This window comes from Neolamprologus multifasciatus, chromosome 8 (assembly GCF_963576455.1).
Source record: "Neolamprologus multifasciatus chromosome 8, fNeoMul1.2, whole genome shotgun sequence".
In the NCBI taxonomy this organism is placed as follows: domain Eukaryota; kingdom Metazoa; phylum Chordata; class Actinopteri; order Cichliformes; family Cichlidae; genus Neolamprologus; species Neolamprologus multifasciatus.
The window spans coordinates 7,323,655-7,349,064 of record NC_140446.1 but is presented as its reverse complement, the minus strand read 5'-3'; positions in this window follow the sequence as shown (position 1 = coordinate 7,349,064).

Genomic DNA, 25,410 nt, shown 5'->3' with positions numbered 1-25,410 from the left:
AGCGTTTTGCAATTTGGCAAAAGTTCCATTTTGGTCTCATCTGACCAGAGCACCTTCTTCCACATGTTTGCTGTGTCCCCCACATGGCTTGTGGCAAACTGCAAACAGGACTTCTTATGGTTTTCTGTTAACAATGGCTTTCTTCTTGCCACTCTTCCATAAAGGCCAACTTTGTGCAGTGCATGACTAATAGTTGTCCTATGGACAGATTCCCCCACCTGAGCTGTAGATCTCTGCAGCTCGTCCAGAGTCACCATGGGCCTCTTGGCTGCATTTCTGATCAGCGCTCTCCTTGTTCAGCCTGTGAGTTTAGGTGGACGGCCTTGTCTTGGTAGGTTTACAGTTGTGCCATACTCCTTCCATTTCTGAATGATCGCTTGAAAAGTGGGATGTTCAAGGCTTGGGGAATCTTTTTGTAGCCTAAGCCTGCTTTAAATTTCTCAATAACTTTATCCCTGACCTGTCTGGCGTGTTCTTTGGACTTCATGGTGTTGTTGCTCCCAATATTCTCTTAGACAACCTCTGAGGCCATCACAGAGCAGCTGTATTTGTACTGACATTCGATTACACACAGGTGCACTCTATTTAGTCATTAGCACTCATCAGGCAATGTCTATGGGCAACTGACTGCACTGCAGAGACAGACCCTAAAAGACTGGCAGCTGTAATTGCAGCAAAAGGTGGTTCTACAAAGTATTGACTCAGGGGGCTGAATAATTACGCACACCCCACTTTGCAGTTATTTATTTGTAAAAAATGTTTGGAATCATGTATTATTTTCGTTCCACTTCTCTCATGCACACCACTTTGTATTTCACGTGGAATTCCAATAAAATTGATTCATGTTTGTGGCTGTAATGTGACAAAATGTGGAAAAGTTCAAGGGGGCTGAATACTTTTGCAAGCCACTGTACATGAAATATGAGTGAAAACCAAAATGCACGTGCAAACTTCACACAGAAAGTCCACTGCTGGAATTTGAAAGGGGAAACGTTCTTAATGTGAGGTGACACTGCTAACCACTGCAAAATCATGCCACCTGAGCTATGTGCATCCCAGGCACACAGCTAATACTGCGAGAAGAACGATAGCAGCAAGAGTGAAACGAGAGGTTTAGGAGATGGTAGTGACGGCGGGGCTGAAGATGTTAAAATTTTCATTGAGAGTGACCAGAATTGACATCATTAGAAATGAATTTATCAGAGGGACACCTTGGGTTGAGTGATTTAGAGGCAGGGTTAGAGAGGCAAGGCTGAGAGGGTTTGGACATGTGCAGAAAAGGGATAGCAAAATATACTGGACAAAAGGAGGTTGCTGCTGTTATGCAGGAGAAAAAAGAGGAAGACCAAAGAGAAGATTCATGAATGTAGTGAAGTAGAACTTGCAGAGGATTGGTGTGACAGAGGAGAATGTTAGGGACTGGATGAGATAAGCTAGTCAGATAATCTGCTGTGGCAACTCCCTAAAGGGACCAGCTGAAAGAAGAAGAAGAAAAAGAAGAAGCAGGTATTTGTCACTTGAGAGAGAAAAAATCCAGTGTTCTGTTGACAATTCCCTACATCTCAGCCTCCTTATTGCCTCTTATCAGCCTGTCATTTTATGCAATGCTTAAAAAGCTGATGCTACTGTTTATACTAGCAGAATACTCAGCAGGTTTTCACTGGTATATTACTGCATGTCAGGCCTGCATTTGACTAAAGCTGAGCATGAACTTTAAAGGAAGGACTCGTTACAGAACAGGACACTACCTGCATATCAGCTAATGGCAAGAGAACAGCTAAACTGCTCAAAAGTTGTCAAAGTGAACATATGGATGCAGAGGTCAAGGGGAAGCATGAACATTAATAGGCATTAAAAGGTGCCGTTTTGAATGTGTACGGGGAAGGAGGAGAGTCGGAGCAGGCTGAGAGGCAGGGCCCTGGCACCAGCACACAATCCATTTGTTCATGGCACAGGCCTTAATGGTTGAGCAGCTCTGAGCCAAAAACCATAAGGGAGCGCTTTAATCAAAACTCGCATACATTACCTCGCAGAATCTCGGCAAACATTTGCAGAGGGGCAGGAGGTGAGCAAATTCCAGTTTGGCCTCTTAAACTAGTGGATGAAGGGGTGTAACTCTAAAAACAACTTGGGTCGCCGTGCGCAGGCCACATGTCGAGGGGGGGAAATGAGGAACGTGTGCGGTATCAGAATGGTGTCGGGCAATGGAGGTTTGAACACGGAGGTAGGATTAGGGCTGTCAATAGACCACAGTGTGGCTGATCCTGTCAGAGCTGTGGCTGGGGTTAAAGACCAGGAAATCACTCTCAGAAAGCGCACACACACACACACGTACACTGACTTAATGCTGTGAGAGTGCAGGCTCTTGCTGACTTTCCTCTGGTGGCTGTTGAGGTGTCCTAGCTGATTAATGCCACACAGAACTTTGGAGGTCATTTCCAGGACTTTAATTAGGCCAGGCACTAACTAAATCACACTTAGACAATTGAGTTCGCAGTTGAGTATCTTCAATTAGGCTCAGCTGAAGGCCAGGAAACCGGATTACTGTGTTTACTTGAGGAGTAGTCCCAAATTTAAAGGTCAAGCGGGAATAATGGGATACCTACCGTAGATACTGGACATTCAGACAAAATGAAAAGTTATGCAGGGTCTTTATATTAATTATACATGCAGCAGTTGTTTGGGAGACTCATGTTAAGGTCAGACACACCCAAATCAGATTTACAAGCCAAATTTAAGTAATTTAACAAACCCCGTGGAGAGGTTGATCTCATTGCAACACTGACCCATCCTCTCTGAAGCCTTCAGGAACTTGCTTTTTATAGTCTCTAATTAACTGACCATCAAACCTACCCACCAGCACATCTGTGACAAGTTATCTTATTTCCTGATTCATGGTTCTTCCTGTTTGCAGAGCTCTCTTCAAATAAACTTGGTTTTGTGTCCAATTACAGTACAGAGCAGAGGTGAGGGAACTGTCATGCTCGAGGCAAGTGTAAGCAGTTTAAAGCTAGTGAAGTGGCTTTTTTTTGTCATCCTCAATTTACTGTATCTATGATAAAGCTGCACAAACTATCTTTTTTTTTTCTATAATAACACAGATTCATTTGATTGTGTGGTATAAGACAGTAATTCTTGTTTTGGTTTCATGGCCCAGAACGTAACTGTTTTGGTTCTCCCTCACTGCTCTTATCAAACAGCAGCTGCAGGTGGATGTTTTCAGCTGGAAATCCATGACTAAACAAACTGTACACAACCTGCCCTGCCCACTATGAAACAGCAGACATTTAGTTACCATGTGGCGAACATCAAAAGCAATTTTGAGGTATAAGAAAAAAAAAACAAAGCTAAAAGACAGCACTGGACTTACAACTCATTAAACGTGCAAACGGAGAATGGGTTGTAATGGGGGTGAGGAGGAGGTCTCTGTGGGTGGCCTTCTACTGAAATACAACTTATATATTTCTACTGATATTTCTACTAATAATACTGTGAGGTCTTCAGGACCTTTCAGTAGTGTTGCTGCAGTATTTTTTTGATCAACTGAAGGCTTTCGGGGAGCTTTTAGAACAACCTGATAATAATGAATTACACTAATCCAGCCTAGAAGTAATTAATTCATAAACTAATTTTTTTCAGCATCACTCTGACACGAGATGTTTCTAGTTTTAGAGATTTTGTGCAAAAGCAAGAAAGCAGTCCTACATATTTGTTTAATATGGCATAAAAGGGCACGTCCTGATCAAAAATTACTCCAAGATTCCTCACAGTGTTCCTGTAAACCAACGTAAGTATCTGATTAGACACAATGTTTCATGATTTTTAATGTCAGGTACAATAACCTCAGTTTTATGTGAATTTAGAAGCAGGAAATTAGAGGTCATCCTCTCCTTTACTCTTTTAAGAGATTCCTGCTGTTTGACTAATTAGTGATATCTGACTTTATAGGTAGATAAAGCTGGGGATCATCTGCATAGCAATGAAAATGTATGCTGTGTCTTCTAATTATTCTTCCTAAGGGAATCAGGTTTAATGTAAATATAATTGGTCTCGGCACAAAACCCTGTGGAACAAAATGAACCATTAATGTGTGAGGAAGATCCCTCATTTATATAGACAAACTGGAGTCTATTAGAAATATATGACTCAAACCAAATAATACTGCTCTTTGGTATCCCAGCAAAAATATGCTGAGGCCTTTCTCTTTGGAATTTGCAATTTCTCCCTGTGCTGTCATGAGTTGTCTGGGCATTCAGGCTTTCTTCCACAGTCCAATCACATGTATGTAAGTTCGAGTCATAATTCCAAAGGTGTGAGTGTGAGCTTGCTTCCATGTGTTAGCCTTGCCACTGACTGTTAACCTGCCTAGGATGGATGAATAGATGGATTTTAGTGGCTTGTTCAGCCTCAGTGCCGTTATGTTATTTTGTCTTTGTGCCACTGCAGCTGAAAATGGGAACATACTTCTGACAGTGTGGTGGGTCACAGAACAATGCTTATTTTGCCAATATAACATGTGTAACGTGAGGGTTCGCAAGGTAGCTTGGAATCTCTCTGAAGGATTAGAAACAGCAAGATTGAGATGCAGCCTCTGTACTCTCAGCACACAGCAACAACAACCAAACACTTCCTTGTACTGCCCTCATGAATAATCCACTGGCCTCTCAGAAGCCAGGGAATCTTGTACTCAGATCAATGTAGGGAAACCAACTAGGTAGATATAACACATACTTATTACTGCTTTCAACATGCATGTGTAAACATTCAGATGTGTAAACGTGTAAATATCAAACCACATAACCACCAAATGGGTACATAACTAGCTCTATAACCCTCGTAAACACCTCTTTGTGTATCAAATTACATTTAAATTTACTTCTACATTTTACACATGCTTGGAATTAACTTTAGTGATTTCACTGCTGCACTGAAACAAAGAAAGATGAATGTCTTTATGTTTTCCGTTTACATGTTCACAGAAAATAAACTTGAAAAAGTGATGCCACAGTATAAACCGAGCTTTTCTTGGAGTCCATGTCATTATTTATATACGTTTTAGGATGATTACTTTCTCCGGCACTCAGGATATGAGACAGGCGCAAATGAGACTGAATTAGGATTTATTCCTGTACCACAGAGCCGGAACAACACTAATGTAATAAACCTAACAGGGGGAAATAGATGGTACAGCATGGTGGGGTAGTGATCCTGTATTAAAATCCACCAGTTGGCCCGTCCATGTAGAGCGTGCATGTTCTCACACACACACACACACACACACACACACTTAACAGTGAGTAGGATAGGTGGTTAGGAAAATAGATGGGGAAAATAAACCCAAATTTACACTGATGAGTAGTTAGAGTATATTAAATATTGTCTAGCACCAACACTTGCACGGATGTCTGTCAGTGCAAATGGCTTTGGGTAAAATAATTATGGAGCTGTTAAAAAGGTTGACAGGTTGTGTGTAATAATTTGCACTAAGTGAGGAAAGAAGCTTATGGTCTAATGGACAAGACATATTTTATGTTGCCACTGAAAAATCATTCACTATGTCCAACTTCAAAAGAGTAAGAGCCTTAAAGGACCAAATGTCCCACTAAATGCAGCCCTGCTTGGCTACAGATCTTCAGTTGTCAGTTTGTCTGCTAAATTTGGGAGGAAGTATGCCAGAATGTAAGCAAGTTGGAACAATTTTTGTTGCTGAAATTTTAAATTACTGATGGATTTAAAAAGAAATTCCTGGGAGACAAAGTGTTGGCATCGTAATACTTTGTTTGCTCATTTCTGTGACTTTAGCCGAGCTGTTCTAACAATGCAGGTGTGCAGGATATGAAAAGCTTGATGTGTTGAATTCCCACTGCTCAAACCTACTGAAATAAACCTACTTAGAAGTTGTGACCACTTTTGATCAAACTTAATCTATCTGGAAACATGTCACATTATAGAGAGTAATGACATCTCCGCTGCAATTTCTTCCTGACTTCTGCTATTTGCAGCCGTTGAAAAGGACTGTTAATATAAGACTGCTCTAACTGAATGAACGCTAATCAGAATCTGGAATGAATAAAAAGAAACTTTAAACCAAGTATTGCAGAGACTGTTTCGCTGTTGGCGGCTGCTGTTGATGGGGTGTGTCGTGAGCGCAGCTAAGAGTTGAATGATGAAGGAAAACTGCCGCCAAGCAACACATCAGATTAAACCATGTGGGTGATGAATTTGGCCAAAGTCCTTGTGGTGCCTACTTCTCGCTGCCTCTCTGTCTCTGTTTCAGTCCCACGCCCACACAGCAAAGTTCATCAAGTCCTATCAAAGCGTTGTGCGGTCAGAGGGAACATGTTTTCTTTCCTGGATTCACCATTTTATGAGCAACTGCAATGTATTTCCCATATCTAATCCCTCTTTTTGTCATTCCTCCCTGCCTCCTTTTTCCTGTTTTCCTTCTTCAATACATCCTCCTCTGTCACTGAAGGCATAACGCTCCAAGTGTCTGGCTAATGTTTTAAATGTTCAGTTAAATACTCATACTCTGGTTAAAGTAGGTGCACTCAGGGACAAGGCATTCATTATTTACACAAGAGAAGAGACTTGGGAGGAGAATAGAGGGGAGAGGGCGCAGCAGACAACAACACATTAGCCTGATCACAGAGGGCTATTCCATCTTGTTGAGAAGCAGTGTTTCATAATGCGCCGTGGTGGAATGTTTTAACAGAGCTCAGAGGAAAATGTATTGGGAATGGTTTGTGTATTTCACGAGGTGGGCGGTTTGTGATGGATAAAGGTGAGAAGGAAATAAACACTGCAGACTTTCAAAGAAACCCCCACATTGGCTCAGACGTACAAAGCTTTTCAGAATAATAATTTCATAGATAGGATGCATATTGCATGGAGGAAACCCACTTGAAATAAATATTATGCTACAGCAGCATCACGGGTTAGGAGGTCAAAGCACAATTTCCGAAAAGTTGCAAAACTGTGCAAAGAAGTGCTAGCTTTGTTGAATAAAAAATAAAAGCCTATATGAAGAAGATAGCACATGGTACACATTAACTGTTAAAATGCTGTACATACTTTTAACTTTAATGTCAGCATCATGTTGGGACAGGGGCAAGAAAAGACTGGAAAATTGTGTTATGGAAGCGAATAAACCACCCGATGTTTGGTTAGTAACACACCTGGGTATTTAATAAAAGAGACTTTCAGCTCTAGGTAAAATTGCTAAAAAGCTCACTTAGAGAATCTAGAAAAATTGCAGGCCTACACCATGTTAAAACTCAAAACTCTCCAGTGTGCTCGAGGCACAGTCAACACTGTTCAGTGCATAAAAATATAGATAAAATTCTGTCACGCAAAAGAAAAATCATAAACAAATCCCAGTTGCAGAATTCATTTAAAACACCTAGCTAAGCAGGATCCTGTCATGTGATGAATCAAAATGTGAAATTCTTTTTGGAAATCTGTCACTTCATTCACTACTTTTCCATGACATAATCCTGTTGACATGATGATTCATTTTTTCCCCTGAAGGAAGGTTTCCCACTGAATGATCTACAAATAGTCTGCTAACCCACTGACTGAGCTTTGTGATATGGAGTCGCACGTCTTGTGATCCCTCAAAAAGAGGGAAGGGTGACAAAAGACAGTAATGGAAGCATAAACTTAAAGCAGATGAGGTATCTGAATAAGTCACAATAAGGTTGTGACTGAGAAAAAAGGCAAACACGATGGCAAACACTTGCAACATTCTGCTTGTAAAACTGTTTTTCTGCTCCTTATAGTCAGAGGTTAACGGCCACATGCTTGTCCTCCACTTGTTTTCCAGACAAGTCTTGGAATTCCAATAAAAGTCATCACATTTTTGTCTGTTCTCAGTATCCTGTGTTTGGACAGAGAAGGAGAGAACCTGCTGAGATCTCTTTCACTAACAGATGGGAACTTGTGGGTCCATTAGGCTGAGAAGCATGCTTCAGCAGGTTCAGTCAAGAATGCTGCAAAAACTATTGATTCTCTGGTGAAAAGAAAATTACAATCCAGACATGTAGTTTACAATTCTTAGGAGCTTGCCGGAAGAGACATCCTATTAATGCGATAGCATTTTGCTGAGAACTTTTACTCATTGGCAGATACTAGGCTTGAGAGATGAAAAATGATGGATGTGTTGCACATTCACCACCTGTGCATCCACAAACACAACAACAATGAAGTGTTTCAGATTAAGACATACACAGTTAGGTTCCCTGGCATTTTCCTTCCAGTTTTGGATGTACTTCCAGTGTGACATCCTGTACAAGACCCCAGAAGGCTTGGGTCAACCTCATGCACCAGCGCCCCTCCTTTTGGGGGATTTGGGGGTAATGAGGCAGAAACTGAGAGACTGCCTGGTAGGTAAAGGGAAAGACACAGCTGTGCAGATGACTCGCAAAGGTTGAGTATGCCTTAAACATTTAGTTTATGTTAAATATCAGAATAAATCTAAAAAGCAAACGTGATTTTATGAGCAAACCTGTACTAGACAGCAAGAACTTGCAAGGCCAAGTTCATCAGGAGGTTAAAATTAATATAAATTTATCAGCTCACACCCAAGTCTCTATAAAAACAGGCAAAAATGAAGGCTCAAAGTTAGATAAAGTTCCAATAAATGGAAAGGAGACTGACAGAACACAAAGAAAAAAACAAGATTGTCGAAAGACAAAACCTATCGAAATTTAAGGATGATGGTTAGGGATGGGTATCGAAAACCGGTTCTTGTTGAGAACCGGTTCCCACTGTTTCAATTCCTTGGAATTGTTTGCCATTTTTGCAAACGATTCCCTTATCGATTCCAGTCGCCCCAAATGACGTCACCACGTTGCGGAGCGTCATTTACCTGGCAGGAAACATGGCGGCTCAAACGCTAAAAAGTTTGGTTATACTTTACGAGAACGGATGACAACAGGGCAACTTGCAATACTTGCAAAGTAGATATTTCATTTAAGGGAGGAAACACTACGAATATGCAAAAGCATTTGCTCACAAAACACGCGATAATCTTAAATGAATGTCATGTTTTTAATTCCGCTCAGGACTCGTGAACCTCAATCCAGCAGCAGCGGTAACGTTTGCACGTCCTCTCCTGTTAATGCGGCAGGTAAATAATCAACTAACAGTGCATATTATGTTAGCGTGATCTGCCTTATTACAAAATCTGCCATTACTGTGCATTTAGGTGACCATGATGAGAGAGACAGAGAGAGTCTGGCTCAGATGCTGGCAGTTCTCGCTGCAGTCTACCGTTAGCGTCTCCATTCAGGCTAGGATAGACGAATGTCACCGCGCAGTGACTAAGTTTGTGGTAAAAGGCTTGAACCCATTTGCCACAGCAGATGCCCCCGATTTTCGGTAAGTGAATGTGTTTAATTGTAGGCAGGGACATTATTGGATATTCTTGTGTAATTGCTACAGAATAATTTATGTTATACTTTGTTATTGCTACAGAAGAATATTTATTTTATTATTTTACATTTACAATTTTTTTTCCTGCGGACCCTGTGACACCCCATTGAAGAGCCGTAGGCTGGATCTCTTAAGATCTCACTGTTGGGTTTGTAAGGCCATGTTATTCCTAAATTTCTATCTTGTTCAAAGAGAAGATATAAAACAAAGTTCTAAGCTAATTGACCTTAGTGTTCTCCTTTTTAAAAAAAAAAAAAATCGATAAGAGAATCGATAAAGAATCGAATCGTTAAACAGAATCGAAAATGGAATCGGAATCGTGAAAATCTTATCAATACCCATCCCTAATGATGGTGAAACTTATCCCACCTTGCAGGAAAGAAACAAAGTCAGGAAATGAAACCACAACGCAAAGAGTAAGTTTGCATTTTCTGAACCCCTGACACCAAGACACATTAAAGTCTCTCAATTGTGCTACAAAAAAATCCAAATATAATAGAGTACTGATCAAAAGTCTCCATTCACCTGTCATTTCTTTACATTTTGCTGAGAAGTGGGGAATGAGTGTAATGATTTTTTGAAACATGCAAACACAAATAGAAATACACTATAAAATGAGTTTGAAAGTTAATATTTGGTATGACCACCTTTGCTCTTCAACTGCCTGAAATCTCTTTTACAAGCTCACTTGTAATTTCTTTTAGTAGTCTTCAGGAATAGTTCTCCATGCTTACTGAGGAACATCTGAAGAATGGCTCTTATTTGGATTTACCAGCTTTGTTTCAATCTCTGCCAGGATAATGCCATACTGCTTGAGTAATGTTGAGGTCCAGGGTCTGCCAAGGTCAATCCATGACTGATAGTATTCACTGTGTGTTTTTTCAATCTCGTTTCTATGCTTTTACTACAGCGTCAGTGTGTTTGGGATCATTGTCCTGCTGAAAAATGAACCTGTTCCCAACCAGATGCTGTAAACCAAATCTAAAGCTGATTCAGTTGACTAAAATGTAAAGTGGATTTTGCCGTTGAAAGAATACATTTCTCTGAAGTTGGTCAGGTATAAGGATTGGACTCAACGTGAGTAAAAAAGCATTCAGTGACCAAAGAAAAATGTTGAAAGGCCTTCATAAAGTCTGGTGAGGTAATGGCTATCCTACCAAAGAATATGAAGGTTAATGTAAAGTTACTTCTGTAGAGCTTTTTACAGTATAAAAACATGAAGTAATGCTGCACAGCCAGTTAATTGCTTGAGAATGTGGGTTTGATTGTTATTTTTCCCAGATAAAGTGGAGCTTTTTTTTTTTATCCCTTTAACTATTGATCCCTTTAACTTTAAGGACTTTCACTGAACACATTATGTTTCAGATTTTTTTCTATTTCTCCCAAAAAATTGTGTGTTAGTAGATCAACAAATAAATAAATGATCCAGTAAGCAGCAGTTTTTCTAGATGACCTTGTTGATGAGTGAGATCACATTAGAGTACCAACATTTATTCCCACAAATATATGCAAATTACAACTCAGTATGTTGTGATATGCAGGTGTGCATCTCAAAGTGCTTGTAACCTTGCCATCTGTCAGCTAACAATAAGAGGATGAGACTGCATTGGGCACATGTTGACCAAAACTGGATAAGTGGAGTGGAAAAGACGGAGTCCTATAGAACATTAGTTTGCATTGCAGTTTGCTGATGGCAAGGTCACAATTTGGCAGAAACAACTTGAATTCTGGAAACCATTCTGCCTGAGGCTGACAGTAAAGTATAAGCCTTTGCTGCTGCTGGGGTTGTTTAAATATTTCCTAACATATTTTAGAACTTTTGGTAAAAGCTGTTGTATGCAACTGCTTTTAAATATGACAGTATTGACCAGATATCCGGTATTATGCCTTTTTCAGATCAGTATGTTCATTAGAATAACAGATCGTTTAAAGGAGGCATCGTCTCATCACTGTGAAATTAAATGGCTTCTCCCGCACAGTCCTCAGATGTCTTCCCGGCATTGCTGCTGGAAGCCACCTGAGCTGAACTTTCATATCATTTTGTTGTTTTAGTGAAAACTTCGACACAGTCTAACTGCAATTTGTGAAATACTCACAAAATTTATTCTATTGATTTCTCTTCCTGGACACAATTTTATATCTTTTTTCATTTAAATGAACAACGTTTTTCATCAGCATGGTCTCGTAAGTATTGATTAGTGTCCTTGTAAGCAAAGTTTTTCCAGCTTTAAAGGTCAAAAAGAAACCTGCATTTGAAAGTTCAAGGATCTCACACCAAAGACTGCATTTGGCTCACACATATGCAGTGTTGGGGAGTAACGGAATACATGTACCGCCGTTACGTATTTAAAATACAAAATATGAGTAACTGTATTCCGTTACAGTTACCGTTTAAAAAGGTGGTATTTAGAATACAGTTACTTTGTTGAAATAAATGGATTACACAGCGGTACTTCCCTGTTTCATATTGTGGCGGGTCAGGACTGTTTGGGTTTTATTTGACAGCTACGTTCTGTTGTTCCAGGTGGCAGCGTTACGGTTGCCATGGTTACACGGTGACGCTCTCTCTCTGCGTGTTTCCTGGGTGAGAGAGGCCTTTTTGTTGTTGTTGTTGTGCTAAGGTAATAGGCAGAATGCTAGCGGTATAGCTCTAAAGAATGTAGCATCATGGGCAGTGTAGTCCGTGCTGCAGGGAGAATGGACTGCCATACCCGTTACGTGTCTGTGAGCGCGAGGAGGGAGAAAAAGGAAAAGTACGAGCTGTCATCGAGCAAAAACGGGAGCTGGAAGCATGTAAATATAATAATAACCACTGCAGCCAAGAAGAGTGCCTGACGAGCCCAGTTGTAAGTAAGCTATTAAGACTCGACTGTACCCCGTGTTCGTGTTTTCCTCCAAAAACAATAAGTTCCGTTGGAGCAGCCTTTCAACTCCTCTCTCTGTCTCTCGCTGGCAAAGTTGACCCAGACAACAAAGTAAAGCTAGTTTTCGGCTACGAGCCCAACACAGAACCCAACGTATTAGCCAGAGGTCCCTTTACTACGGTTCGGAGCCGCGGACCTTCAGTAACAGTAATAAATCACAGCAATAGTACATTCATGTAGTTGTAAACAGCATGATAATATATTAAGTAATCCAAAGTATTCAGAATACGTTACTCTCATTGAGTAACGTAACGGAATACGTTACAGAATACATTTTGGGGCATGTAATCTGTATTCTGTAATGGAATACATTTTAAAAGTAACCTCCCCAACACTGCACATATGTTGCATTTTCATGACTTGTTTCATAGGCAACAAAAGCTGCTCATGGCTTGGGTCGAAATGCAACAGTAGACACTTTTGCAAAGCTGTTTTCCAGGTTTTCAGGGTGACCTGTTCCCTCAGAGGTGTCTTGAGAACATACTTGGTGTAGACAGGTAACTTGTTTCCAGTAGTTTTGGAACTATTGGAAACATTAGTTTCAAAGTTTTTCGTCTTTAGCAACAACAGGACAATTCACCTCTATGAAACAGATGTACAAATACACTGCCATTATGTTGGGACATCACACTGCAGAGTAAAGTGAATTTTAAACTGTAGGCAAATTTTCACATACCTACTTGTTCTAAACATTGACCATATGGGCATTGGCTGCAACAGCAGGTCAAATAAGGCCTCATGTCTGGACAAATTCCTTCAATTCAGAAGCACTTCAAGCTACCTTGTTCTGTAATTTCTTTTGAAGAAAACAAAAACTTTGTCTGGCTAAAGCAGGGTATGTCTTGCAAGACATGCTGATGCAGTACCCTAGAAAAACAGTTTGAGTTAAAATGCCCAAAAGGAAAAACTCTGAAAACCTCTATAGTGGAAATGTTTGACAGTAGCAAAAGCAGCAACTAGGTACTGGGTAACAATCTGAGTGTACAGCAGCTTGTTTGAGAATCCCTATCTTCTGTTGGAGCTCCTGCATGAACTGCTGCTGTGAGAGAGATAATAGGTTTGTCCCTCCTCCAGGGTCCGTCTGCCTCTGGTAAAGCAGACTTGCCCATTTATGAGACAGAAGGGGGGGGGGGCTGACGGGATGGAGGGATGGATGAAAAGATTGTAAAGGGGATGCTGAAATTCTGGCCTTAAGCACTGAACAATGTCATACTGCCTTGATTCATATGCTGGCAGTCAGGAGGCAGTATTTCGTGCCTTTTTTGTGGTGGAGGTAGCAGAAATGTTGCATAAACCTGTTAAGGTTGATTGTGTGTGTGCCAACTCAGTCTAGGTTACTACAGGGTGAAGCAATTATAAACCAACATGTCTGGCTCATCATGGCTCACCTATTGCTTGTCAGTCTCAGGTGCTTGCGGTTGCACGTCAGCAGTAAAAATAACAAACAAGGCCAGCAGAATTTGATTTAATGTGGTTCAGCGTGGGAAACGTGGACCAAAATGACTTGCAAGAGCAGCACTGGGATAATTAGAGGCGTTTGATGAAGACAGACTATGAGAAGCAGAAACAGCAGTTTAGGAGGCCAAAACCAAGCTGCAACCTGTGGGGCTGAAAAATGAAGCCAGTACAGTTTGGAACAAAAACTAGTATGTGTTAGTTAGTATGTTATAGTAGCTGTACAGGATATAAGACTTTTTTTCCTAATATCTCACCCTTTTAAATCCATGCATAAAGGACATTTTTTTTGGGCACTTGGCCCAGGACAATAGTTTCATCTTGGGCATTTGCAGACACTAAACCGGATCGCCTGAATATGTTTCTGTTTCTTCACTGGGCTGGTTTCAGTCATTATGCAAATGATTGTAGATACCTGCAGTCAGCTGAGACTGAAGAAGTCACTTGGATGAGTGACGAAACGTTTCTCCCACAAAACGCTACGTCCAGATGAACAGAATCAACTTTCTGAGATTTACTTACAGCAAGACATTTCTGTCTTTTGTGATATTTTTAATCAAATTAAGGGAAATTTGATATGGTTACTTGGACCAATAGATGGTCCAAGAAGTTTGGGCTCCAATTTTGGTGAACAAAGGTCTATGATTTTATTAGCAGATTACCACTGTTGTGTGTAATACATTCCAAAGTTACTGCAATCACAATACACTTTTCTGTAATACAGTAATATAATTCATTACTATACTAAATTTAATTATTACTACTTATAATAAAACAATTATGTACAGCATTTACTTGTATTACATCAGCGGTCCCCAACCTTTTTTTGCGCCACGGACCGGTTTTTGCCCGACAATATTTTCATGGACCGGCCTTTAAGGTGTTGCAGATAAATACAACAAAATAAAACTAGTACCGGTACCGAAAAAAAGAAAATTTATTCATAACACACGTGAAAAGACCAAGGAAAACCGAGTAAACGATAAAAACGATAACAAAATAACGCTGAAACCTGATAAAGACCCTGAAAACTATACATTTCACACCTGAGCCTCAACTCTCGCGGCCCGGTACCAAACGACTCATGGACTGGTACCGGTCCGAGGCCCGGGGGTTGGGGACCGCTGTATTACATGACTTATCTGATTATCTACAAGGTAGGCAGAAAAAAATAAAGATGATCAGACACACTGGTTTTTTCTGCTCTTGAGCTTCAATCAGCTGACTTTAGTTTCTGAGAAGGGTAGAAGAAAATGGTAGAGTGGTGTACAACTTCTGAGGAATGAAGATGTTGAAATTGTTTTTATTCTTATTGCACAAAAGGGTAATGTGAGTGAAATTAGAGCACAAACTGTGCCACAAGCAACTATTCACTGCTCTTTCTACAGACAATGAGACTGCAAAACTCCCTGTGTAGAGTGCAAGCTACCTTTTTATAATTATTATTATTAGTAGTAGTAGTAGTAGTCGTATATTTTATTCATCTTTATCCTTAATGTTTAATGTTTTGATAATCCTAATATTCTTTCACTCAAGTACTGGTTGTGTTTTATTACTATGTCTATAACATTTATTAAAGTATCTATTACTTTATGTCTTTGATGACTATTTTGCAGTTCATTAACAGTTACTTTTCAACCAGTGAAAATGGACCATGTGTATGAAAATGTTTTTTTAATTTTTTTAATTTTAATTCAATTCAATTTAGATGACTCCTATGAGCAATCTGCGAAAGAGGATTAGGGCCACTGGAAAAAGGGGGAAAAAGTGGACATGTCTTTTTTTTCTTTTCCTGTCTTCTGAGATTAAAGTAAGAATTCTCAGAAAAAAGTCAGAATTCCAACTTTAATCTCTAATCTGACTTCTGAGATTAAAGTTGGAATTCTGAGGGAAAAAGTCAAAATGCTGAGATTAAAGTTGGAATTCTGAGGAAAAAAGTCAGAATTCTGAGATTAAAGTCGGAATTCTGAGATTAAAGTTGGAATTCTGAGAGAAAAATCAGAATTCAAACTTTAATTTTAGAATTACAACCTTAATCTCAGAATTCTGACTTGAATCTCAGAAGTTAGATTAGAGATTAAAGTTGTAATTCTGAGGAAAAAAGTCAGAATTCTGAAAAAAAAGAAGTGCCCACTTTTTTTCCCCAGTGGTCCTAATCCTCTTCTGTAGCAATCCCTTGGTGAGAGTGGGAAGGAAAAACTTCTTTTTTAACGAGAATAATTGTCCTGCAGAACCAGGGTCAGGGAGGGGGAAAAATCTCCTGCAACTGGTTGTGTGTGAGGGGAGGGAAACAGGACAAAAGACACCCTGTGGAAGAGGGACAAAGATGAATAATAACTAATGATTCTATGCAAAGTGGTGTATAAACACATAAGGTCTAATTAAAAACTTATGAAGTTAATTATCTGTTCACTTCACATTCAAAAAAGTATCATGGCAGTGGCCAAAATACTCAAACTGAGGCATCAAAACTTTACAAACTACTAGATGACAGCGGTTAGGTCTGTCTGGGAAAAACTATCAAAAGTGGCAAATGGTTTGATTGGTTATTAATAAAAAACTAATTGTTGAAAGAAAAGCTCGACTGCCTTTTTACTTGATTATAAGTAAGATGTAATAATCCTTATATTTGAATTTAATAGCAGGCAATCAATTTGTCATTAAAGTCACTTGGAACACAACTATTACGTATTCAGGGTCACTTATGTAAGTTACTTACAGCAGTGTGTTTCTGTCATATCCTTCAGAACTGACGCAAGTTTTTACTGGGTGTGTAGTAGAACTGCAGAGTAGCCAGCAAACAGCATACCTGCGGTGTTTCTTCTCACTGAAAAGTACAGGGTGGTGCAGCTGCTCCAAAACACAGAGGTTAGAGCAGGCTGGAGTCCAAAGTTGAGGCTAACTCTCACTCTGGCACCAAGCTTTGGCTTTCTAGTACAGCATGTGGAAGTGCTTTTGGCTTGGAGGAGATCTAGCTGTTAACAAAAAAATAAATAAATAAAAAATAGGAAGAAGAAAGGAAAAAAATGGGCAGTGGCAAAAGCGGCCTCTGCACGAGGATAAAGGAGCCGGGATAAAGCACATTACTCTTCATTTTTGTCACATCCAACATGCCAGCATCCATACGATGGAAAAACAACAAGGCAGAGAATTATGATGAATGCAGTCAAAAGGCAGAAGCGGCAGCTAGCTCATAACAAACAGCTCACATATAATCCTTGCATTTAGTTTAATTCAAGGAAGAAAAGCGTTTCATGTGAAATTACTGCTGTTGCTAAGTAAATCTAATACCCTGCCAGATTACCTCACATTGTTCTTCTCATTTGCGATCCTGAGAGTCACATACTTTATTTTTGCTTTTCAGTCAAATTCTTAACAATAGTTATCCTTTATACGGCTCCCCGTCTGACTTCTTAGGCAAAATGAAGGCTTTCAGCAGTGCCCGGGGATATCATCAAGTGCACCAGTCTCAAGGCTAATATCAATGTCTCAAGGGTGTGCATATAACCATCATTTTCCTCCATCTAAACCCTCCTGTTAGTCTCCAGAGTGGAGGTTCAGCTGTCTCCTGAAGCTTGTTTTTACTTCACCCCTTTGCTGTTGTCACAACATTTTCATTACATAGCAACTTAAGCTCTTAATGACCCCCTTCGAAGACTAAACACGAGGTCAAACAGGGTGTTGCCTGGACAAAAAGGAGGAGAGGTGACAACAGATTCTGTTCATAGTCACCTTTGTCTCTGCCTGCTTAAAAAAAGAGGTAATACCGTACATATTAAAAAATGTCTGAGATATGTTTATTATAATACAGAAAATTGTTCAGATTTACAGCTCTGTTAAAAAATTGTTAAAATGAGTTAAAGTCCCCATTTATGAGGAACTCCATCTACCACTTACACTCACTGATACTTGCTACCACTTCACTAGTCCTCCACTGTCATTCATTTATTTTGCTAGGAGCATTGGAAATAAGTGTAGGGATTTACTTAACTCTGTGCAAATATCCCAGGAAATACAGTTTGTAAGGCAAAAATGGATTCTCAAGCTTGAAAGTCAATATTTAGTAAGACCACGTTTGTTCTTTAGTACAGCCTGAACTCTCTTAGGCAAGCTTTCATGTAGGCCTCAGGAATAGTTCAATGGGCTTCTTGAAGGATATTCCAAAGCTCTGTTTTGGAGGTTGGTTGCCTTTTGTTCTGTTCTCTATCTAAATGATCCCACACTTCACACAGTCCTGTTTCTGAAGAGGCCAATCCACCACTGGTAGTCTTGCATTTTGTGTTTTTCTAGGACGTAATACAATTTGGGGTCTTCATCTGATATTCATCCATTTATATCCATTAATAAATGTAAGACACAGCTTTCACCATTGTATATAACACTGGTGAGTCTTTTGACTCTTCGCTCTACACATTTGCACATTAATTTCCCGTCGCACAAGAAGTGGGAGATAAGAAGCTCCCCGGTGTTTCCCTCCCGCTGTGTTTGGAGGTACACATTATGCTAGCTGGCAAAGGTACACACATTTGTTGCTTAAGTACTAGTACTTGTATTAAAAATACTTTGGTAAAAGTTCTTCTTTACTTCTTCTTTACTAAAGTAATAGTAAACAAGTACAGGCTGTAAAAATATATGCAAGTAAAAAGTTGTAGCACTTCTACCAGTTATTTTTGTGCATAATTAACTAAACCAGTGAAACTAAAATGTGTTATAAATTTGAACAATGAAATCGAAAATGGCTCAAATGTACTCTAAGTTTGATAACATTTGTTAATTCCTTTTTTAAGAAATTGTTTAATTTATGTTATTTATTTATTTATTCTGTCCAGTATTTCCAGTTAAAGTATGCACAATCAGTACTTTAGTACGGTGGCCCTGAGAGGCAACTTAAGAAAACACCAGCAATAAGAAAAACGCTGCAAAAGCACACAAAACACAACGGAAATAGGAAAAACAACAACGGAAATAGGAAAAAAGAAAACAGAAATAGGAAAAAACAGATTTACAAAAGCACAAGGAAAGTGTTTCTGGGGAGACAATAACCCAACGGACCAGTTGCAGGAACCAAAATATGCTAGTGTGTTCTATCATGATTCATATAATACTGATGATGGATTTTTAGGCTAATCGTTAGGCTAACACACGTACCTCTCATCTTTTCTTTCCTCACAAAACCAATAGATCCTCCACTTCTGTTAAGTGTCTCCCAGCGCAATTCTTAGCATATTTTGGTTCCTGCAACTAGTCCGTTGGGTTATTGTCTCCCCAGAAACACTTCCCTTGTGCTTTTGGAAATCTGTTTTTTCCTATTTCTGTTTTTGTTTTTTTCTATTTCCATTGTGTTTTGTGTGCTTTTGCAGTGTTTTTCTTATTGCTGGTGTTTTCTTAAATTGTGGTCCATTTGGCCTCTCAGGGCCACCGTACATTAACCATCAAATATACCGAAGGTTAATTTTGGGGGAATAATGTGTCAATTACCTCGAACTTTTGATCTTAAAAGCAGCATAAAGTATAGTCATGGTAACCTCAGTGGCTCCACAGGTAACTTTTTAATACAAAGTCATACTGTCATACTGAAATTACTTAGTTTAAAAAACATCAGGATAAAAATGTAAGAACTATTATCAGAGCAGTACTACTACTGTTTGACAGCGCAAGTCAAAATAAAACTTTCCTCTGCCATGATCACAGGAGATCTTATTTGTGGAGATGGAGACTTGAATTGGACTTTTGGCATGTGAAACAGGTTCTGCATTGGATTAATTTCTCTGTAGAAAGTTGCAGTAAATAGCGAGCATTTTGCATTTCAGAAAAATAACCACATTTGAAAACATCTTTCAACTATTGTTATCATTTATGCTCAACTACTGTCTGACAACTATTTGAATTCTGGGCAAGAGCCATACAGATAAAGCTAGTAGAAACAATATACAACTGAAGGGGGAAATCCAAGCCTTCAACCTTTATGAAGCCTCAGTAATGACATGTAATAAATAAATAAAATGTCTTTTCTGGTCATAGCAAAGTGTATAGACAGTGACATATAGCTAAATTTAGTCTTACCACCTAGGAGCTAGATAATTATCCCTGTAAATTCTTGACATCACTGCTCAAGTTGCTCCTGCTGCCTTGTTGCCTGTGGTGGGAAGTCATTTGGTTGGCTGCTGTCGAACTCAGTCTCCAATTGTTTCAATTTATCTTTTGGGTCGGGTATATATGGCTGCCGGTTGTCTCCTCTCCAGCTCTGTGGTGCTGAGTTCAGCAGAGATTTGAGCAAACTAAGCCCACAGTTGGGTGTGATTTTTGTATTTGTTTGGATGGTTTTCCACCAAAGTCCCAATGAAATGATTAATGGCTGTGAAGGCCGGGCATAGGGCCGTGGCTTGTTTTGCAGCCCACAGGCTTCTGAGTCTGATTAAGTTGTTTACGCAGACATAACGGGAATGGGTGTAGGCGGATGGAGAGACGTGGAGTTTGGATGGAGAATAAGACTGACAGAAAGTGTCTCTATTAGCATGGATTCCAATCCCTTGGAAAAGAACACATTTGGAAAAAAAAGAGGAACATTTTTTAGTCTAGAAAGAAGCATGTAGGGTTTTCAAGCCATCCATAGTGTTTACTTTAATGGTTCCCATGGAAAATCTGCCAAACAATGCAAACAACAAGAGGGACAGTTATATTTTGTTGTGGTCAGCTGTATGTAAAACATCCAATCTTAATGATGACATCTAGCTTTTGTTGTAAGCTGGTTGTGTGCCATATATAAGGTTCTTCATACAAAGCACTGTCTTGTGGTTTTCAGGTTTACAGATGACATAAACCAAACTCGCACCACAGCCCGCAAAATACGCTTCAAAGCTGCCAGTCACATTTTCTGTCAGTGTGACGCCATTGTTCTTCTCTCATTTTATAGACAATTTGCAAATCTAATTATAACATTGGACTAACGCTGAACAGGGCAAAACATCTTGCTACACTGAACCTATCACGTATGTATCCCTGGGCTTTGTATGGCCGAGTAGCTCAGTGTTATAGCACACATTAATAGAGTCACTTGAACAGCTTCAAAACTACTTGCAATGATCTAAGTACTTCTTTTTATTGTGATCTTTATGGCACTCCATCTCAGTGAGCTTTTAAAACAGCAGAGTTCCAGTATTTCCTTTACTCAACTCAAATATAACTCCTTGGAGATTTATCGCAATACCCTTGAGCATTTCTTTGTGCTGATAAGAATTCTTCTCTGGCATAAGGAAGATAAGAAATACCTTAGGGCACCTGCACTCAGGGGAAAAAACCTCTCTTGTTTGTAAGTTTCTGAATAGCTTTTCGTACCTGTTAACATTACACTCCCTCCAACCCGTCCTCAACCGCAATTAGCTCACCTTTCAGTATACAAGTCCTTCTTGGCCGGCTGGCCAAGGCAGCAGATGTCGCATTGGCCTGTTCATGCAGACATGCTTGATCCAAGATGATTGGCCATAATTATAGGCTGTAAGCTGATAGTGGAGGGGATAGGGAGCCTATTGAGATGTCAGTCCTCCCAGTGTTTATGAATGCATTCAGGCACTGCCGTGGCTGTAGCCTCAATAGCATGTGGATTGATAGACTGCAGGGACGTAGCTGTGTGAATTAATAGGAACACCTGGAGAGGTGTACTGGGTAAAACACTGGACGGTTTGTAATTGTGTGATAGTGTGGGTATGTGTTGCAAGGGGATGATGTTTTAGCTGTTATATGTTAGAAAACATGTTCTGTAGATTTCACAATGGGGTTGAGCAATATGTTAAAATGTTTTCCAAATAGCTGGTGGCCTTCTGACAACTAACAGCAGCGATACAGCCATACATTCAGGAAGATGAAGGGTGCACTAAGAGACAGTAAGAGGGCCACTGCACACCATTTTTGTTTAAAACACACAGAAAAGTTACCTATTTGAGTTTGTTTTTGATAATTTATGTTGTGAAATAAAGAAACATCTAGGGTGTATATCTATGATTAGATGATGATTAGACAAGCTGAAACTTGTGGTATCAGTGGAGACCTAGCAATGGAAAGCTAGCTTAGTAAGCACAGGCTAGGAGGTATTCATACTGGTGCTTTGTTCTGCAGCACTGAACACTAGCTATACAATGTCAGGTCTCCACACAACTATTCTATTCATATTGTGCAGTGTAAAGCACAAGTATGGTAAAAAAAAATAACAACCCTTATACTTTTAGTATAAGTAAAAGATACTTGCATCGCTATTGATACCAATAGTGTAATCTTCCACATGACAGACTTCATGCAACACTACTACAGAAAGATTAGTGCACAGCCCTTCCCCTCAAAGTTGAATAGGTGAACAGTAGCACAACAAACATCTTAAGCCACATTAGCTGTCTTTGAAGGCTGTGGCTAAAGCTGCGTTAACACTGGAAGCAATGTTGCAACCAGGCACCATAGTAGGCCAGTCCAGGAATAAACTTTTCTGAACTTCCACGCAAGTAACTGATGCAACTACCAATGAGAGTGATTGACATATATTGGCTTCATTAGAGGGTTATCAATCAGAGTCTGAAATGTGGACATGTGACCAGCCATTAGTTTAAAGCATATCTCTTCTATTGTGAGATTAAAAAATAATCTTAATGTGGGAGCTGCGCACCAGCGTCATCAGTCCTGTCTGTCTGCAATGTTAATAGACAGCATTAATTTAACAGAATAATATAATTATTTGTGTCTAAGAAGTGTTTTGTTTCTCTGATTAAAGCTGAGAAAAGTCTACCATCAACCAAACTGAAGCAATGCCAGCTTATCTTACCAAGTCTGTTTGATTAGCAGTGAAATATGATGCCAAGTCACCAGAAGCACAGGAAATAAAGACTGACAACCTCCCGTTAATATGGCCTAAATACAGCTGCCATTTCCTATTAACACACTTAGATGAACGTTAAAAGTTAATTATTTTCTGCATAAACAGACCACTAAAGCAGCTACATATAACAAAAAATGGGCAAAAAATGTTGTCAAAAGTCACTACAAAAATACTAGCTGTATACAGACGGGAGTCATTCCACTGGAATATATATATATATATATATATATATATATATATATATATATATACAAATCATAAACAATAAAAATAATTCCAAGCTGAAATCAAGGTCAACATGATAAAAACAGAGCAGAGTACTATTATTTGTTAATTTCCCTGCAAATAATTATATTTATTATGCTTAGTTTCACTCCATATCCTCCCCCACCTCCCAACCCTGTCATTGACACCCCACCTGCAGTGGCTCGATGCTCCACTAGCGGGGCCCACTCGGCAGTTTGAGAACAAGTGGATTAAACAAATACGGTAGAACATGTTAGGTAAAGAGCAAGTCCTTGCAGAGAGTTTTTTAAGGTTTAGACAGACCCAGACTGTTCCTCCTGCTTCCACAAAAATCAGACTGATGTCAATTTTCTCACTAGAAAAGGAAAAATGGAAGTGCAGTGCCCTTAAATTTTTAACTTTTCCTTTATCCTGTCTATTGAGCCCTACTGTGAAAATTTAACTTGAGTAAATTGTTAAATTATAACTCTGTCTTCCATCTGGTGTGTCACCACATGACCAGAAATGTAATTTATTTTAATGAGCTTTGGTCCCAGTAGTAAAAAAAAAAAGAGTTTCAAACCTGCTGCAGGGAGCAATCAAGTGTTTGCCATCAGCTCGCTGAATGAACCACTGGCTTGTTGCATTGTGTCTCACCAAAATAAATTTTAACAAATGACTTAAGCGACTTTGTCCTTGCGTAAGCAGAAGAGAAGCTAGGGAGGACAAGAAGGGGAAAAAAGCACAGCAGAGGAGAGGAGAAAATCAGAGAGGCCTGAATGCTGGGAGGCACCTAATTGTCTACTGCAGCATGTAATGACAAGCTTACTTCGCATCAATCTTTCATTATTAAGAGCTATTTCTGTCTTGATGCAGAAGGCAAACAGATTCATCCTCAGGATGGCGCTGAATTAAGAGGGAGACGCTGGTCTGTCCGCTGAATGAACAGGATTAAAGGAGGACGATAAAAGTCGATTAATCTAAACTTTTTCTGGCTTTTGTGGGAATTCTCGTTTCTCTCTCTGTGCAAGGTTGCTTCTATGTCCTCAAATAATATTTTTGCCTAAATAGCTTCACAAAGGTCAGTTGCTCTCATTTTATAATCACGCTGTAGACAAATGGATGATTTCAAAATTAGCACTTGTAGAATTTGTACTAACCCTACGACATATTTAAACACACTGAGTTATATGAATTATATTTCATGAATAAATGTCACCATAATAGCATTTATTTTAATAGTCACCCACAATTTAAATAATAACTTTTAATGTTTTTAGGACTGTTTCTTGTGGCAGTTTTCCTTTGAGAACACTGCCCCCTATCTTTGAAAACGATATGTCTGTTTAAGCCTCACAGAAATCTTCTCACTAAACAAATGTGACAGATGACAGAAGAAAGAGGAGGCTTTAGAGAAACTTTTAATTAAAACCAATCGCTTCGGTTTGTATGTGCTGCACATTGCGTTGGGCCATTCATCAGCTATTAGCGTGAATCAGTGAAACACTGAAATTGCCGTAAAATGTTGAGAATGACTGAGCCGGGCACTGTGCCAAAAGCAGGTCGGATGTGGAGATGAGGAGGAGAGAGGATCAAGAGTGGGTAAATACAGAGAAAGAGAGAGAGGAGGAGGAGGAAAGGCGTGCGTGTGTGTGTGTGTGTGTGTGTGTGTGGATTTGAGACATCTCCATCCCCCTAATAACCCCACTGGATAAAATATGCTTTGAGTGGAGATGATTACCTCTTTATCACTGTTCTCTATATATTTATCCCCCCCACTCTCTTCCTCTCTGCAGCTTGTAGTTCCCCTCTCTCCATCTCTCTGTCTGTCCCCCCCCCCCCCCCCCCCCCCCCCCCCCCATTTCTGTGCTCGAGGAAATAAGCCTCAGTCTCAGTGATGCTTTTCAGTTCTCCAAAGTCCTGAAGAGATTAGCACTTTGAACTTGTGTGGCTTCATTTAAACTTCGGCACTTTGTTAACTGTTGGAGGTAAAGTACATCAGATGACACAAAAGTTTGCTTCAAAGAGCGAGAAACTTGTGTGCAAGCTACTAAAGACACCCAAAAAGAAATTACCACTTAAACATAAACTGGCTCAACATAATGTTCTGTAGTTTACGCCACTTGTCTATACAGTGGTGCCATGACTGAATCATCAACAGTAGGAAATTCACAGCTGAATCAAAGTTGTAAAGCTTTATTAGTTCTTTTATATAATATAATATAATATAATATAATATAATATAATAGGTCAATACCTCCCAAATATGGCTCTTTTATCAAAAGCTGCTGTGGTAAAGAGATATGCACTAGAGACGGGCAATATTACCTTAAAGTTATATTAAAAAAAATTCAAGAAATTTTGCAATAACAATTTTTCTAACACTATGCAAAAAAGGATTGAACAACATTTTATTGATAAATACTGGCAGTGTAATTAAATGAAGGTCATGTTTTATCCTTCTTTTTCAATTTTCCGTTTGAGCTACTGTCACTGATGAAATGTGACTCT